Consider the following 15436-nt stretch of genomic DNA (forward strand, 5'->3'; position numbering starts at 1 on the left):
TTTAATATTGACCACTTCCTCAACCACCATTATCTTAAATGTAGATCACGAAAACATGCCCGAAAACATTCTCATCCCCTGTGGCTCTAGAGCCATTCAATGGCTTCCCATTTTGCAGAGTGTTGTACGAGGGAGTTCTCAGCCACGACACATACGAGCTGTTGTAAGTAGTTCAGTTCAGATGTGTTTTTTTTTTTTTTGCAAACCTTTTTATGACGTGTTTTTGCGGTGTGTTCGAATTTGATCTACATCAGCTCTGCCGGAGGATACAGAGAATGCCACAAGACGACACTACCTTTTGTTTTGCACCATTATTTTACATTATAAACAGATTACATTCAAAATACAAAAAAGAGAATACAATTCTCTTGGAAATACAATTTCCAAGAGAATTGCATGTGCTGTTGCCACGACGGAGATAGTGGCCGTATCGCTACTTTGAAATACGAGGCATTTTTGTTCTACCAGTATATCCCCCTCATAACTGTGTACTCCAAGCATTTCTTTCAGAACTTACGGGATTGTTAACTGGCTACAATCAAACTAATGAGATAATGGCTACAGGCTTTAATATTGACATTTCAGAAACAAGAAAACCTGGTTTCTTATACTCTTTAGACTTACTTGCCTCATATGTAAAGAAGAATATGATTCGTAGTTACACCAGAGAAAAGGTAATGATCACTAGACTTAGTCATGTACTGACCATATATAGCAGTTAGACCCGCAAATAATGACGTTGACGCTGCCCATACAAATGAAGGTGGCGCATCATTATTTTACTTCGCTATGTGTTCTCAAGCCCGAAAGGTAAACATAAAGTCAGACAGTTATAACGATAAAAGTGATCGATAAGAAGTGTTTTTACGACTTCGCCAACATTTAGTTTGTGGTTTCTGCTTACTCGTCACCTCGAGGATTATAACTCGTTAGTAGCTAAGTGTGATGAGCTGTATTTCAGTTCCACGAAGAAGGTTAAAATCAGGTTGAGGATTCCTGAGAAGAAATCAATAACGGATGATATACTGAAACTATCTCATCAAAAGCACAAACTTTGGAAAGCGTATATCCATGACGCTGTGAATCTAGCCTTGAAAAAGCACTATACGGTGCATCGTAACAAATTTACTGTTTTGCAAATCGGAGAATTCGATATCAAAGTGGAAGGAACATCCGTACCAAAGATTGATCAAATACGAATCCTAGGGCTATACATTCACGAGAATGGATACAATGACGGAATACTAAAGAAACTGGAAGGCTACGCCATGCAAGTCCTAGGAATATTGAGGAGACCAACATTGAAGGGCCGAGGCTTAAAAGAAAGGCGCTTGATCAGACTTATGCAGGCATATGTCATAAGCCGCATAAGCTACTCTACGCCATATTTAAACCTTCGAGCAGAAGAAAAAAGACAATTTAGAAGCACTCATTAGACAATGCATAAGAGGTCCCTGGGCCTGCCAATGGGTACATCCACAGAGATGCTGCTCGCTATGGGGGTAAACAATACGTGGGAAGAAATAGCAGAAGCAGTCAGTGCGTCGCAACTCGAAAGGCTAAGCCAGACAACAATGTGAAGAGCTATTTTATATATGGTAGGCCTGCAGACAGACAGGGATGCAACAAAAGTCGAGCATTTATTAGGTATATCGCGATAAGCTAGCTATCTCCCTTCTTCCTCAACACATGCACCCCATATAAAACGAGGAAAGGAGGCAAAAAAGAGCGGAAGCACTCAAAAAGCGCTTCGAACCTCTGTATTGATTGATTGATTGATTGATTTATAGGAAGGTAAAGGTGCGGTAACTGCCTGACTTGTTTCCTGTGGACACCTCAACCATGCCGTAAGGGAAGGGAGGAAGGTGGGAGTGAAAGTGGAAAGAGAGAAAGAGGAGCCGTAGTGGAGGGCTACGAATTAATTTCTACCACCTGGGGATCTTTAACGTGCGCTGACATCGCACAGCACACGGACGCCTCTTCATTTCGCCTCCATCGAAAGGAGGCAGCCGAGGTCGGGTTCGATCGGACGTCTTACCCCTGCACCACCCCGGCGGGGCTCGAACATACACAGACACTAAACTTGTCAGTTACGCCGCATACAACCAGCAAAAAACCCACAGCCAAAGACCCAACACCGCGATACTGGTCCATAGAAATCTAACCGCTAATCAACTGGATTTGAACTACGCTGAAGTCCCACACACCTTCATACAGGTACTCCCGAATACCCGATCACAAGCCCCTATTCATATCCTAAATGTCTACATCCCCCCCAGCGACAAGACCACACGAGTAGCCACCCTTATCCGCAAGGCCTGCATGGTCGCAAGCACAGGAATGCTCCTCATACTTGGTGACTTTAACGCGCCGCACGAGCAGTGGGGCTATCCCCACAGAACATGCGGCCGTAAAGGAGCTAAAGTATGGGAAACCGCCCAGACTATGGGACTTACACTACTCACCGACCCCGACAGGCCCACCCGCATAGGTAACAGTATCACACGGGACAGCTGTCCTGACCTCACTTTTGCTCGAAACATCACAGATGCGCGATGGGAAAATCTCGGCATGAACATAGGCAGCGACCATTACGTTCTCAGCACGACATTCACAGCCACACACAGCAAAGCCCCTCGCCGCACAGTCAAGCACACCAACTGGGACGCGTTCAGATACGTACGTACTAAACGTGCACCGATCCCCATCGAGGACCTGGACACCTGGACAGCCTCACTACTCCAGGATGCCGAAAATGCCACCTCCACGACTACACAAGAGGAGGATGGCCCCAACCCTGATGCCAAACTCATCCACATGTGGGAAGCACAGCGTAGCCTTCACGCTCGCTGGCTCCGACGCAAACATAACCGCCCTCTCAGACTTCGCCTCGCACGCCTTGAGCGAGAAATCGAAACTTACGCCACTAAGCTTAGCCGGGAACAATGGAATCAAACATGCGACCGCCTAAACGGACAGCTAGGCTGTAAAAACTCATGGTATCTGCTTAAACATCTCCTTGATCCGACCCACACTAAGGCCACATCCCACAAGAACCTCGCCCGAGTAATATACGCTTTTCAGGGCACAAATGAGGAACTGCTCGACACTCTGACAGACAAGTACATTAACACCTCGACCGACATCCCCATCCCCGCGGCATACACGGGACTTCCAAACACCGACATGGACAGGGACATCACAACAGCTGAAGTTCATGCAGCCCTCAATCACATCAAGACCACCGCCGCCGCAGGTAACGATCATATAACTAACAAAATGCTCCGTAACCTCGATGACCAGTCCATCGAAGCACTCACGGAACTTTTCAACACCCATTGGCATGATGGTCGCCTTCCGGATACCTGGAAGCATGCCAAAGTGATCTTCATACCTAAACCGGGCAAAAAACTTGAGCTGGGAAATCTCCGACCTATTTCCCTTACATCTTGTCTCGGTAAGGTGATGGAACACGTTATCCTTAACAGGCTTAAAAACCACGCAGACAAAGAAGATCTCCTTCCGCCCACTATGATTGGGTTCAGAGCCGGACTCTCCACTCAAGACATCATGTGGCAAATACAACATGACATACTCGACCCAGGTCCCATCCGGGCCACACGGACGATTCTCGGCCTCGATATTAGCAAGGCGTTTGACGACGTATCACACGCCTCCATTTTGACAAATCTCGCTCAGATGAATGTAGGCACCCGTACCTACAATTACATCGCGAACTTCCTACACAACCGCACCGCAGAACTCCACATTGGCGAACTCATCAGTGACAAGATTACCCTGGGCACCAGAGGAACCCCACAAGGTGCAGTCCTCTCCCCTTTCCTCTTTAATGTCACCATGAGGGGCCTTCCCCCAATTTTAAACGCCATACCTCACGTAAAACACTCCCTATACGCCGACGATATCACCCTCTGGACCAACTCTGGTTCAGACGGGGACATCCAGAGTTCCCTCCAGACAGCCATTGACACTGTCCACACCTATGTACAGGCGAACGGCCTCACATGCTCCCCAACAAAATCGGAGCTGCTTGTCATCCGCGACAGGAGAGTGCGCAGACCGGCTCCCGCAGCGCTTGAGCTCATCACGCTCCACATCGACACACACCCTATACCTTCCGTTCAGACCATTCGTGTCCTGGGCATACTAATACAGAACAATACACAGAACTCCGAAGCAATACAACGCCTCCGCACCACAGCTCACCAAATAATCGGCCTTATTCGCCGCATCTCCGCACGTCGTAGAGGCATGATGGAGGATGACCTCTGCCGGCTAACACAGGCATTCCTCGTTAGCAGGATAGTATACTCCTATCCCTACTATCACCTTCGCCGAAAAGATGAGGAGGCAGTTAACAGCATCATCCGCTCGGTGTACAAAGCTGCCCTAAGGTTGCCACAATATGCTAGCACACGACACCTCCTCCAACTGGGGATTTACAACACTCTTTCAGAACTTATAGAGGCACACAAGACAGCCCAAATTCATCGCCTCTCCAGGACAAATCACGGCCGTCTCATCCTTGACCGGTTAAACGTCAACCCAATAGGCGATCCCCATCCCACAGCCCCCCTCCCGACATGTGTACACAGCCGCCTCGTTGTCAAACCACTACCAAAAAACATGCTCCCTGGCCGACACGACGCGCGCCGTCAACGCAAAGCCAGGGCACTCGATGAAACCTACCATACCGATGAACACGCAACATACGTGGACGCGGCAAGGCAAGATGCAACAACATATGTGGTCTGTGCTACCACGCCGCAATCTACACTGATCTCCGCCGCCACGGTGCGTGCCCCCTCCCCCACCGCAGCGGAAGAAACAGCTATAGCGCTCGCCATCGCTGACCCGCGTACGCGTACAGTCCTTAGTGACTCAAAAAGAGCAATTCTAAATTTCTCGGCAGGCTACATCTGCCTTCCTGCTGCACGCATCCTGCGCGGCTGCACTCCCGACCACAAAATTAACCTAGTCTGGGTACCCGCCCACGCGGGCAACTCTGGAAACGATGGGGCCGACCAACTTGCCCGAGGATTAACAATCCGGGCGGTCGGTCTCACGCATCTAGACGCACTCGCTGAAGCCCCCCAGACTTTCGCCGAAATTACCAATTTACACAAAGAGACGCGACGCCTTTTCCCGCCTCCCCACCCCGACCTCGACCGAGCACAAGCCACCCTGCTGCGCAGATTACAGACCCACTCATTTCTTAGTCACTCCAGGCTATCACTAATTACTAACGGGGAATACGACCCCGCATGTCCAAATTGTAACAACGGAGAACCCGCCACTCAGGCGCACATCCTCTGGGGATGCGTAAATAACCCGCCCCCAAGGGCCCTCCTGCCAGCTCCCTCTGCGGAAAGCTGGCACCAACTCCTTACCAAGCCAGACAGGAACACACAACTTTCACTCATTTCGTGGGCCCAGGATGTCGCCCCCACCTGGGGGCCACACAGGACCCATCTGCCCTAATTCACAACATCTGGGGCAAATAAAGTTGTCTCTCTCTCTCTCTCTCTACGTTGATGCGGCGAGTGGGAAGTCGGTTGCGGGGTAGCCTCGGTATAGTCGACGGCCTAGGCACCCCAGTATCGCCAGCCACTATCAGAAGCCGCAACTCCGAAACAGCTGAATAAGTTGCGATAGCGCTCGCGTGCGTAGGAACGGAAGCACTATTCATAATTAGTGACAACGAAACAGCCATCTACAATTACGCAAAGGGCAGGATCGCACCAGAAGCGTTGCGAATCCTGGTCGGAAAACAGCTGAATGGAGAAGTCAGCTTAATATAGACTCCAGCGCACGCGTCTGTTCCTCTTAACGAGGCGGCACACGAGTCAGCCCGAGATCTACTTTCGGGTAACCGTGGAGCGGCCTGAGTGCCAGAACATGGACGAACGTCTAATAAATTACACAGAAATAGTCGAACATTATAGACAAAGCAGAGAGCTGGTGCCACCACCAGATAAGCGACTGAGCAACAAAGAGGCGTCCGTATGGCGGCGTCTACAGGCAGGGAATTACATCCACCCGGTCTGGGCCTATCACGTCCAGAAAGATCAGCGACAGGACATAAATGTAAGCAATGTGGGGTGAGAGGGACCCTGAACCACGTATTTTGGGAATGCGCTAGCTCCAAAGGGGATAAGACAAAAATGCTTTGTAGAAAAGCGTGGGAAATCAATCTGCGGAGCGAGGACCTAACTCTGCAGAAACAAGCCATCCGCCTGGCGGAAGAGGTCGCAAGGAACCAAGGCCTCTCTGCCTGCCTCTAATCGCGGACGTCGCGGCCCCCATCTCCTAGGCCTGCGTGCGGGGGCGGAGAGTAGGGGCCTCCATTCTGGTGGAAATAAAAGTTGTTCACGCACACACACACCCACACACAATGCGTATACGAAGGGAGTCCGATCCAGGTGTCCGTGCGCCCTTTCATTTTCCGCTCTCTCGAACGCCGCACGACAAAGCAAACAGAAGCAGTCCCAGATGTCTAGGAGGCGTTAATCACATCACATCACTTTGTTCACCTTAAAGACCCTTTTTCGGGGCGTTACATTAGCGGCATCAGTGGCGTTTGAAAATGATTTACAGCATAGAACATGCGCTGTATCTGTCACAATTCTCCACGCACACATGTATCATGCCATAAATGAAGAAAGCAATGTGAAACAGTAGTCATCCTCTTTATTCGAAGCATCATTCACCTCCACAATCGAAACAAATGAGTAGCAGAATGCGGCACACAGGCTATGCTCTTTCAACATTTTAGTTACCATAGTGTCTCGTAATTTTTTTTACTTAAGTCCTTGTCAACCCACTCCTCTCTGTAATGCTACGGTCTTGAGAGTAAATGAAAGAATAAACTAATTCAAATATACTTCCAGAAAAGTGCTAGGCAAGCAACAAATACAAAACCGATTTTCAGTGTGTTTATTGCAACTGAGAAAACAATTCATTCCTTTATTTTTGCTGCTACGTTCGCTTTGGGTGTCACACTTGAATATAAAACTAGAAGAAGTAAATAAAAGCATGGACTTTGTACTTGTTCTCTTCCAACACGTCCGTGAATAAAAGGAGCCCACGATTTTCACAGTAACGAAAAACGGAAGCGTTGTTCATAAAGTTGTGTAAAATGATATCCTTGCTGCTCAAATGGTATGTAGGGCTTATTTGTTTCCGCTTGCTGTCATCGCTATTCAGCTCAAAAACTTAGTTTCTAATCCAAAAATGCAGTCACATTTATAACGAATGCTCACTGCTGCTCTACTTTGCTCAAGATCGATGTCATATTTTTTTCTTTCTAGCGGAAGTCCTTTTTCAGAATTATTTTACCCGCGTAAACTGCATCAGTCAGTTTGTACATTGAAGACCGCAAAGCCCTTTAGTTACTATCAAATCCGCTTAGTTGCGCCGACTCCCGGGGGCGCCTGTCAGACCTATTAATAGCTCGTTCGACTCATTCCCAATGTGCCTGTAAGTTTCTTCCGGTACTGTTACCACCGTACGATGTCGGTTCGAGGTGTTCCCTTAGAATACGACGTGCTGCACTGAATGAGAAAATATTTGACTCATGATGAGCTCGTCGGAAAAAAATAAACCGAAAAAATTTGCCGACGATTCCCCTAATAATAATAGTTGGTTCACAGGAAGGGAAAGGCGCAGTATCTGTCACACTTGTTTCTGTGGACACCTGAACCGCGCGGTAAGGGAAGGGATGAGGGTGGGAGTGAAAGTGTAAAGAGAGAAAAGGCAGCCGTAGTGGAGGGGTACGGAGTAATTTCGACCGCCTGGGAATCTTTAACGTGCGCTGACATCGAACAGCACACGGACGCCTCTTCGTTTCGCATCCACCGAAACGCAGCCGCCGAGGTCGGGTTCCCGAAATTTGAGCGCAGCTCAACAGCTGTTTCAACTTTGTCAATAGAATGAGGCAATTATTTCTACCAAGGAACGCATGTACAATTACAGACTATTTTATTTTTCACACATATTCCTTCACGAAACACTCCACTAGCAGTTCTTGACAGTCATGAAGGAAGCTTTGTGGACGGAGCAATGAAGAGAGCAATTAAGTTATCGGGAGGTTGTAGCAGGCCACGCTGGGCCCATAGAAACATTGCGCGACGAACAGACAAAGGCCACAAGATGCAGACGAGATGCTAGTATGACAAGCCAAAGATGTATACATCGGGAGGAGGCCTGAGCCGTACAGACGAGAAGAAAGAACCTTCGCAAATAACTGATTTATTTATAGGAAGGGAAAGGCGTGGTAACTGTCTCACTTGTTTTTCTGTGGACACCGCAACCGCGCCGTAAGGGAAGGGAGGAAGATGGGATTGAAAGTGGAAAGAGAGAAAGAGGAGCCGTAGTGGTGGGCTACGGAGTAATTTCGACCACCTGGGGATCTTTAACGTGCGCTGACATCGCACAGCACACGACGCCTCTTCGTTTCGCCTCCATCGAAACGCAGCCGCCGAGGTCGGGTTCGAACCCGGGTACTCCGGCACAGTAGTCGGGCGTCTTACCACTGCACCACCCCGGCGGGGCACCTTCGCAAATATCTTCGAGAAAGAAAAGGAAGAGGGAGAGAAAGACGCGCACCGTAACAACAGCCGTCGTGGTGGCAGGCTAGCCTCCGAGGGGTTAGCCTGCCACCGAATTTTTATCTGTTGTAGGCCGTCATTGCACCCGCCACAGCTTCGGCAGTGCACGACAGCTGTTGTTGCAGTGCGCGTCTTTCTCTCCCTCTCCTTACATTTCTGCTCTGTGTTCTCACTGCGCGCTCCACCGGGGTGGTGCAGTGGTAAGACGCCTAGTAACCGAGAATTCACAGTAACCGCATAGTAACCGCATAGTAGAATGCATAGTAACCGAGAATTCACACACTCACAGAGAAAAGCATCATATTTTGAAGTAGTTTGCCTATACACTGCTAGTTTGATAGTTCGGATTTCTCCTCTTGGCAGTGTGTAACAAGTGTGGTCACGTCTTCCACTTGAGCTCCGAAGCCTGTCTTTCATAATTGGTTCACAGGAATGAAAAGGCGCAGTAACTCTCGCACTTATTTCGGTTGGCACCTGAATCATGAAGTAAGGGAAGGAAGGAAGGTGGGAGTTCGTGCCGTAAGGTAAGCAATAAAGGTGGGAGTGAAAGTATAGCTGGTTACGAGGAAAAGCGCTGGTGCCGCGAAACCCAGAAACGGGCGCCAAAAACTTGCGGACGATTCGGGACAAGTGCAAAAGATTTTGTAACCCTTACAGCTCTGCGGCATCAGAATGCCCAGTAGACTTTTGTGGTGGTGGTTGTAGGAAGAAGGAAAAGAAATTGTACGGGCCTGCTACTGGCTCTGTAGCTGAGCCACCTCCGCTGCCTATTGTGGCTGTAGGAGAGAGAGAGCACAACTTTTTATTTATTCCAGTGGATGAAGAAGCTCCGGCCCTCCGTCGCATGGCGGGTGCCCCGCCTCAGCCACCGGGTACGCGGCCCAGCTCGCTGACTCGAACTGGGTGGATCGTTGCAATACAGCGGCCCGACAAATGTCTAGCCGTATACATGGAGGCTCTTTCGAGCTCTCATCAATCCTACGCAGACCCTCACCGAAACCCAAAAACATTTACACCGGGCAATCCACTCCTTTAAAGGCAACACTATGCAGCTGGCACAATCGCTCCGGGACCGCTACTTGTGCACAGCTCAAGACCCCCGAGGATCGGTCTACTCCTACGCAGGCAAGGAGAGCTCGGAGCTGGACAAACCTTTCCAGCTGCACGATTTTCGGGCCAGTCTAGTCAAAATGAAGAGAGGCACCGCACCTGGTCGGGACAAGGTCACCGTCAAGCTTTTGGCGAACCTGCCTGACTCGACGTACCAGTGCCTACTCGAATACATTAACGCAATCTGGACAGGGGAACCCCCTTACCCATCGATATTGAACACGGCACTTGTGACTTTCATCCCGAAAGCTGGCCAACCAATAGACACGGATAACCTCCGCCCCATCTCTCTCACCTCCTGTGTGGGCAAACTAATGGAGACTATGGTACGCGATCGGCTATCCGAGTATCTTGAACACAGGCACACTTTCGCGGACACTATGTTCGGATTTCGCCCACACAGATCCGCACAGGATGTCCTTCTCCAACTTAACAAAGAAATTCTCAACCCATTCGAACCCCCCCAATGACCGGGTTGTACTCGCACTAGACTTAAAAGGCGCTTTTGATAACGTCACACACGAAGTCATACTGACCCATCTTAGTGAAAAACACTGTGGCAGCAATACGTTCAATTATATAAGACAATTCCTTACAGACCGACAATCATACATCAAAATACACAACAAGGAGCACGGACCATTTGTGCTCGGCACGCGGGGCACACCTTAGGGCGCAGTTCTCTCCCCGCTGTTTTTAACATTGCCATGATGCGTCTGCCGGCCCAGCTGCCTGAGGTCGAAGGCGTGCAGCACGCGCTCTACGCCGACGACATCACCCTATGGGCAACGCAGGGCACTGTGAGCGACATTGAAACCTGCCTGCAAACAGCGGCGTGCATAGTGGACAACTATGCCCGGCGTTGTGGTCTTCAATGTTCCCCCAGAAATCACAGTTTGTGCATCTCCGCCCTTCTCGGAGATGCAGTACACAAATCTCGCTGTCGCTTGCGAGCGGTCCAATTCATGAATCAAAAGAGATCAGAGTACTCGGTCTCTTCATCCATCACCAAAGACGCCCTGACACAACACTAGCCAAGCTGCGCCAAGCTCCGCCAGGTGGGGGACCAGGTGGGCCGTATGGTCCGCCGGGTGTTGCGAAGTAAGGATGCCTTGTGGCTGGCAAACGCCTTGGTAACCAGTCGAATCCTATGTTTGACTCCTTACCTCCACTTGCGGAAGCACGAGGAGGATACCCTTGAGGTGATCCTCCGAAAAATCATGAAAAGTGCCCTCGACCTCCCAATCTCCACCTCCAACAGTCGTCTCATGGCTCTAGGGGTGGTGAACACTTTCAGGGAGCTTCGGGAAGCACATTTGATGAGCCAATATACCCGCCTCACACAGACAGTGTCGGGCCGCCGCTTTCTTGCCCGGCTGAACATTCAACATAAACAGTTCACAGAGGAGAGGCTCCGCATCCCAGAACTCTGGAGACGCGCCCTCAGAGTGCGGCCTCTCCCTGCCAACATGTCACGAGAAGACCATAATGGGCAGCGCCTGGCGCGGGTGGAAGCCTTGGCCCGCCAGTATGGCAACAAATCAAGTGTGTCCTACATGGATGCCTCGCGCCCCCATCCGGGGGGCTGGTACACGGCCGCTGTCGTTCACAACGGGAACACAGTCGATGGCCTTACATTCAAGGCCAAATCTATAACACGCGCTGAATAGGTGGCCATTGAACTCGCCGCCTCAGACCACACTTCTAAATATATCATTACTGACTCACGAACGCTTGCCCGAACGTCGCCCAAGGGTGGACCACCCCCTTAGTCTATAGAATATTTCACAATTGCTGTCGGGACACGGACCCCGCATGCCGATATCTCGTCTGGGCTCCTAGCCACCAAGGTCTTGCAGGGAACGAGGCAGCTGACGCAGCCGCCCGCGCGCTTTCTCTCCGGGCAGTTTCCTCGGCACTGGAATCGGCTGAGGACATCGATTCCAATCCAGCCTACACATTCAAAGATATTGTAATTTTTTATCAAAACTCGCATCGCAAATACCATAATCCTGCAAAGGGTTAGGAAAAGCGAACGAGAGGCTGCTCCTGCGCCTCTTCACTAACACAATGCTGTACCCGGCAGCACTTAAACATTTTGACTCACAATTCACTGGACAGTGCCAGCACTGTGGGGAGGTGGCCGACACCTACCACATGGTATGGGCCTGCCAACAAAATCCATCCCTTCCTCTCAATCTTAACCCTTTCCGGGAGGACTGGGAGGCGACCCTGCTCGGCTGCTGCGGCCTACAGGCCCAAAGGGTCTTAACGCGGCGTGCGCGGGCGGCGGCAACCGCCAATGGGGTCCCTGACTAGGGTCTCCACCCAGTATTATAAGGCCGAAGCCCTTAAGGCTCCACGTCAAACCTCCCAATATGAAATAAACGTTTTCACCACTACCACCCCGCCTCAGACGCAGGCCGGCAGACGTTTTTGGCCGGCGGCGTCCCAGGCCAGCTGGATGGCGACTAGCTGGAGCCCAGGGTCCGAGCAGCGCAGCATGGTCTCCCAGACTTGCGGTGTCAGATTTAGACCCCTCCCGGGAGAAAAGGGGCAGTCCCAGAGGATGTGTTCGAGGGTCCCTCTTGAGTCACAGTTTTCACAGAATTGTGATCTTTCACCTGGGAGCATATGGCTCATCAGGAGCGGGTGTGGGAATGTCCCAGTCTGAAGGCGACGCCAGGCGACGGCCTGCCTGCAATTTAGGGTAGGGGCTGGTGCAGCAGCCACCCGTCTACTGAGTCTATAATGCTGCAGAATTTCCGTGTAAGATTTGGCACACTCTATGCTCCCAGCTCCAAGCCCCCCTCTCTGCCGCCGGCTCGGTGGTAGAGCCCTCGAGCCATGGCATGGGCGGATTTGTTGCCGGGGACGCCAGTGTGCGCTGGAGTCTAAATCAGCTGTATAATTCGCGAGATTGGTGATTGGTGTAATATACTTCCTCAGCTGTCTCAGGAGATATAGTTTTTAGGGTAACCGCGGTGATCGGTCTACCCGACCTCTTCGTTACCGCTGCAACCACAAAGGGGCTTGCCCCTCCGGCAGCATCTACCAAGCCTACTTGCTCCGGCGGCAAGCGGCTAAATGTCGTACTGAGCATTCGAGCTCTTTTTTCCAGACGCTCCGTATGATGTTCGGGATGCATGTTTCTATGCAGCGGAAGTATCCATAGCCTGTCCCGTACAGCCATGTCTATTTCAGATTTTGTCTGAGCGCCTCCCAAACTGTCGATGCCCAGTTTTTCTTGAATGGATCGGCCTGCGGTGGTTAGGCGGAGCCGTTCTACCTGTGAAGTGCGCACCGCTTCCGCGATCTCATCCCATGTGTTATGGATGCCCAGTTGCAGGAGGCTAGCGGTGGAAGTACAGCGCGGGAGTCCAAGAGCTCTTTTAATACTTGTGCGGATAAAAGGAAATTAAAATGCATGGGCCGGCTACTGGCTCTGTAGCTGAGCCACCTCCGCTGCCTCGTGCAGACAGCAGAGAAAATAGAGAGGAAAGAAAACAAAGAGGGAGAGAAAGACGCGCCGCAACAACAGCTGTGGTGCACCACCGAAGCGGTTGCGTGGAGAAATATGGGAGAGGCCTTCGCCCTGCAGTGGGTATAATCGGGCTGATGATGATGATGATGATGATGAAGAAGCGGTTGCGGGTGCAATGACGGCCTACAACAGATAAACATTCGGTGACAGGCTGGCCCCCCGCTGCTAGCGGCGGTGACTTATTTGTCCCAGCCCCATCAGGGGAGTAACTCCTCCTTCGCTGCCTCATGCGGATAGATAGAAAGTAGAGAAGAAAAAGAAGAGGGAGACAAAGACGCGCGCCACAACAGCCGTCGTTCACTACCTCAGCGTTGGCGGGTGCAAGAGCGGCTTACAACAGATAAACATTGGGTTGCTGGCTAGCCCCCGCCGCAAGCGGCATTCACCTACTGTCCCAGCCCCGTAGGGCCAGGAACGGTCACCCTTCACCGCCTCTCCCAGTCGAGAAGACTGCGTCTAATGGGGAAGTAGAGACAATTAACCAGAGCCTAGATGCGCCGCTTACAACGAACCAGGCAGGGACGGGCTGCAATATATAAAGAAGGTTTAGACTCGTTACTGCATTCCGTAGATGTTTGACGGAAAGGCGACGTTCCGTACTTGCTGACATTGGTGCCTTGTTTGCAGCAGACGTTATCTACGTCGGAAAGAGTGTGCCTACGCACCAATAATATCTACATGCTCAAAGCCCCCTTCCCCAACCGAGAGCGCATGTGTAATGTGTTATCTGTATCAAGCAACTCGCCTTGTATTCCCTTTTACATTGCCTCCTCGTGTGCATCCCGACGGCCAGCGCTGAGCACCAGCAGTGAGACCTCGTGCAGTGGGTAAAATATAGAGTTTCTTTGTAGCTCCTCAAACAGCATAAGTTTAAACCAGGGCTATTTGTGCGGAGCAGGTGGTTCGAATATGGTGTGCTAGTAAAACGTGTGACGTTTCCGGCAGAGAGCGCGTCCTTTCAGCGAGGAAACCCACGATAGGGCGCCGCGTGAAAGACGAGGGCTATGCACGCGGAACACAGCTAGAAAAGCAGTTCTCCATCGCAGAAGGTTGCATTGAATTTGTCGTCACAGAAGTGCACACGTCTCGAAAGCATAACCAGACTCAGATCGCAGCAAACAAATTTTTCGATTATTCGAATGGTTTCTCATTTTCAGGGGCAAGTTGGGCGCGTTTTCTATGAGGTGGCTATACTTGAAAATCTGAGCTTCCCCGACAAGGACGAAGACCAATTTGGTCAATGATGGCCGCGGCTCCCAGGCTACCCCGGAAGGGCATTCTCCGCGGCTGCAACCAGCAGCCTCAGTTTCAAGTTAGTGTCGCGTATCCCCTAGCTAATATCGGGGCCCCCGACCAAGTGCCGCAGGGAGGCGAGGCTCCTGCCGGACCCCGACTTGACCTGGCGGACAGCAGCTCCCAGGCTGCACTGGCCTCGTTCGGTATCTGCGCCCTCTGCTGCCTTGCCGTTGTCATTATGGCCGCCTCGTTCTACACAAACCGAGCTGCGGCAGGTGGTAACGATGACATCAGGACGACCATCACGGCAAACGTCACTGTCGACGGCATCACAGCGAGCAGCGTTGAGCTTTCACCGCAGGCCCGCTTGGCTAAAGCCCAGTCACGAAGGACCAAGGGAGCAACTGCCTCAACGAAAGCTGAAGATTCGACTGATTGACGCCAGTGGTGGGTCAGACCTCAACTTCAGGCCAGGACCTCCGATGCAGCCAAGCCTGGCGGCTATTTCCAATGCTTCGCATGTGCCTACTGATACTGCTTCATGACTATTAACGCCGCCCTGGTTCCTGCTTATCGTCCCATTGCATAAGCTAGTTATTTCCCACCTTTGCATTCATTATATTTTTGAACGTTGTTCAGCGGTGTCCATTTATTTTCGCGATCACTCTGCTCGTACAACGGGACGAGTTTTGTACTGTTTTGAGGAAAATAGTATTGCTATGAAGTATAAACGCATTTCAAGTAGAGTTCAATGCCTGCTAATCTCGGGCTCTTCTCACACAATACTTATGTGCCAATGTGTGGGCTTTCTTCTTTGTAAACAGTGCCTGATTTATCGAAGAGTGTCAGCTTAATGATCAGGCTAACGCAGGATTGAAACATACATCGTCAGAGATAATATATCCGTGGTCATTGA

Source organism: Amblyomma maculatum, chromosome 3, assembly GCF_055883805.1.
Source record: "Amblyomma maculatum isolate TAMU_Amacu chromosome 3, ASM5588380v1, whole genome shotgun sequence".
NCBI lineage: Eukaryota > Metazoa > Arthropoda > Arachnida > Ixodida > Ixodidae > Amblyomma > Amblyomma maculatum.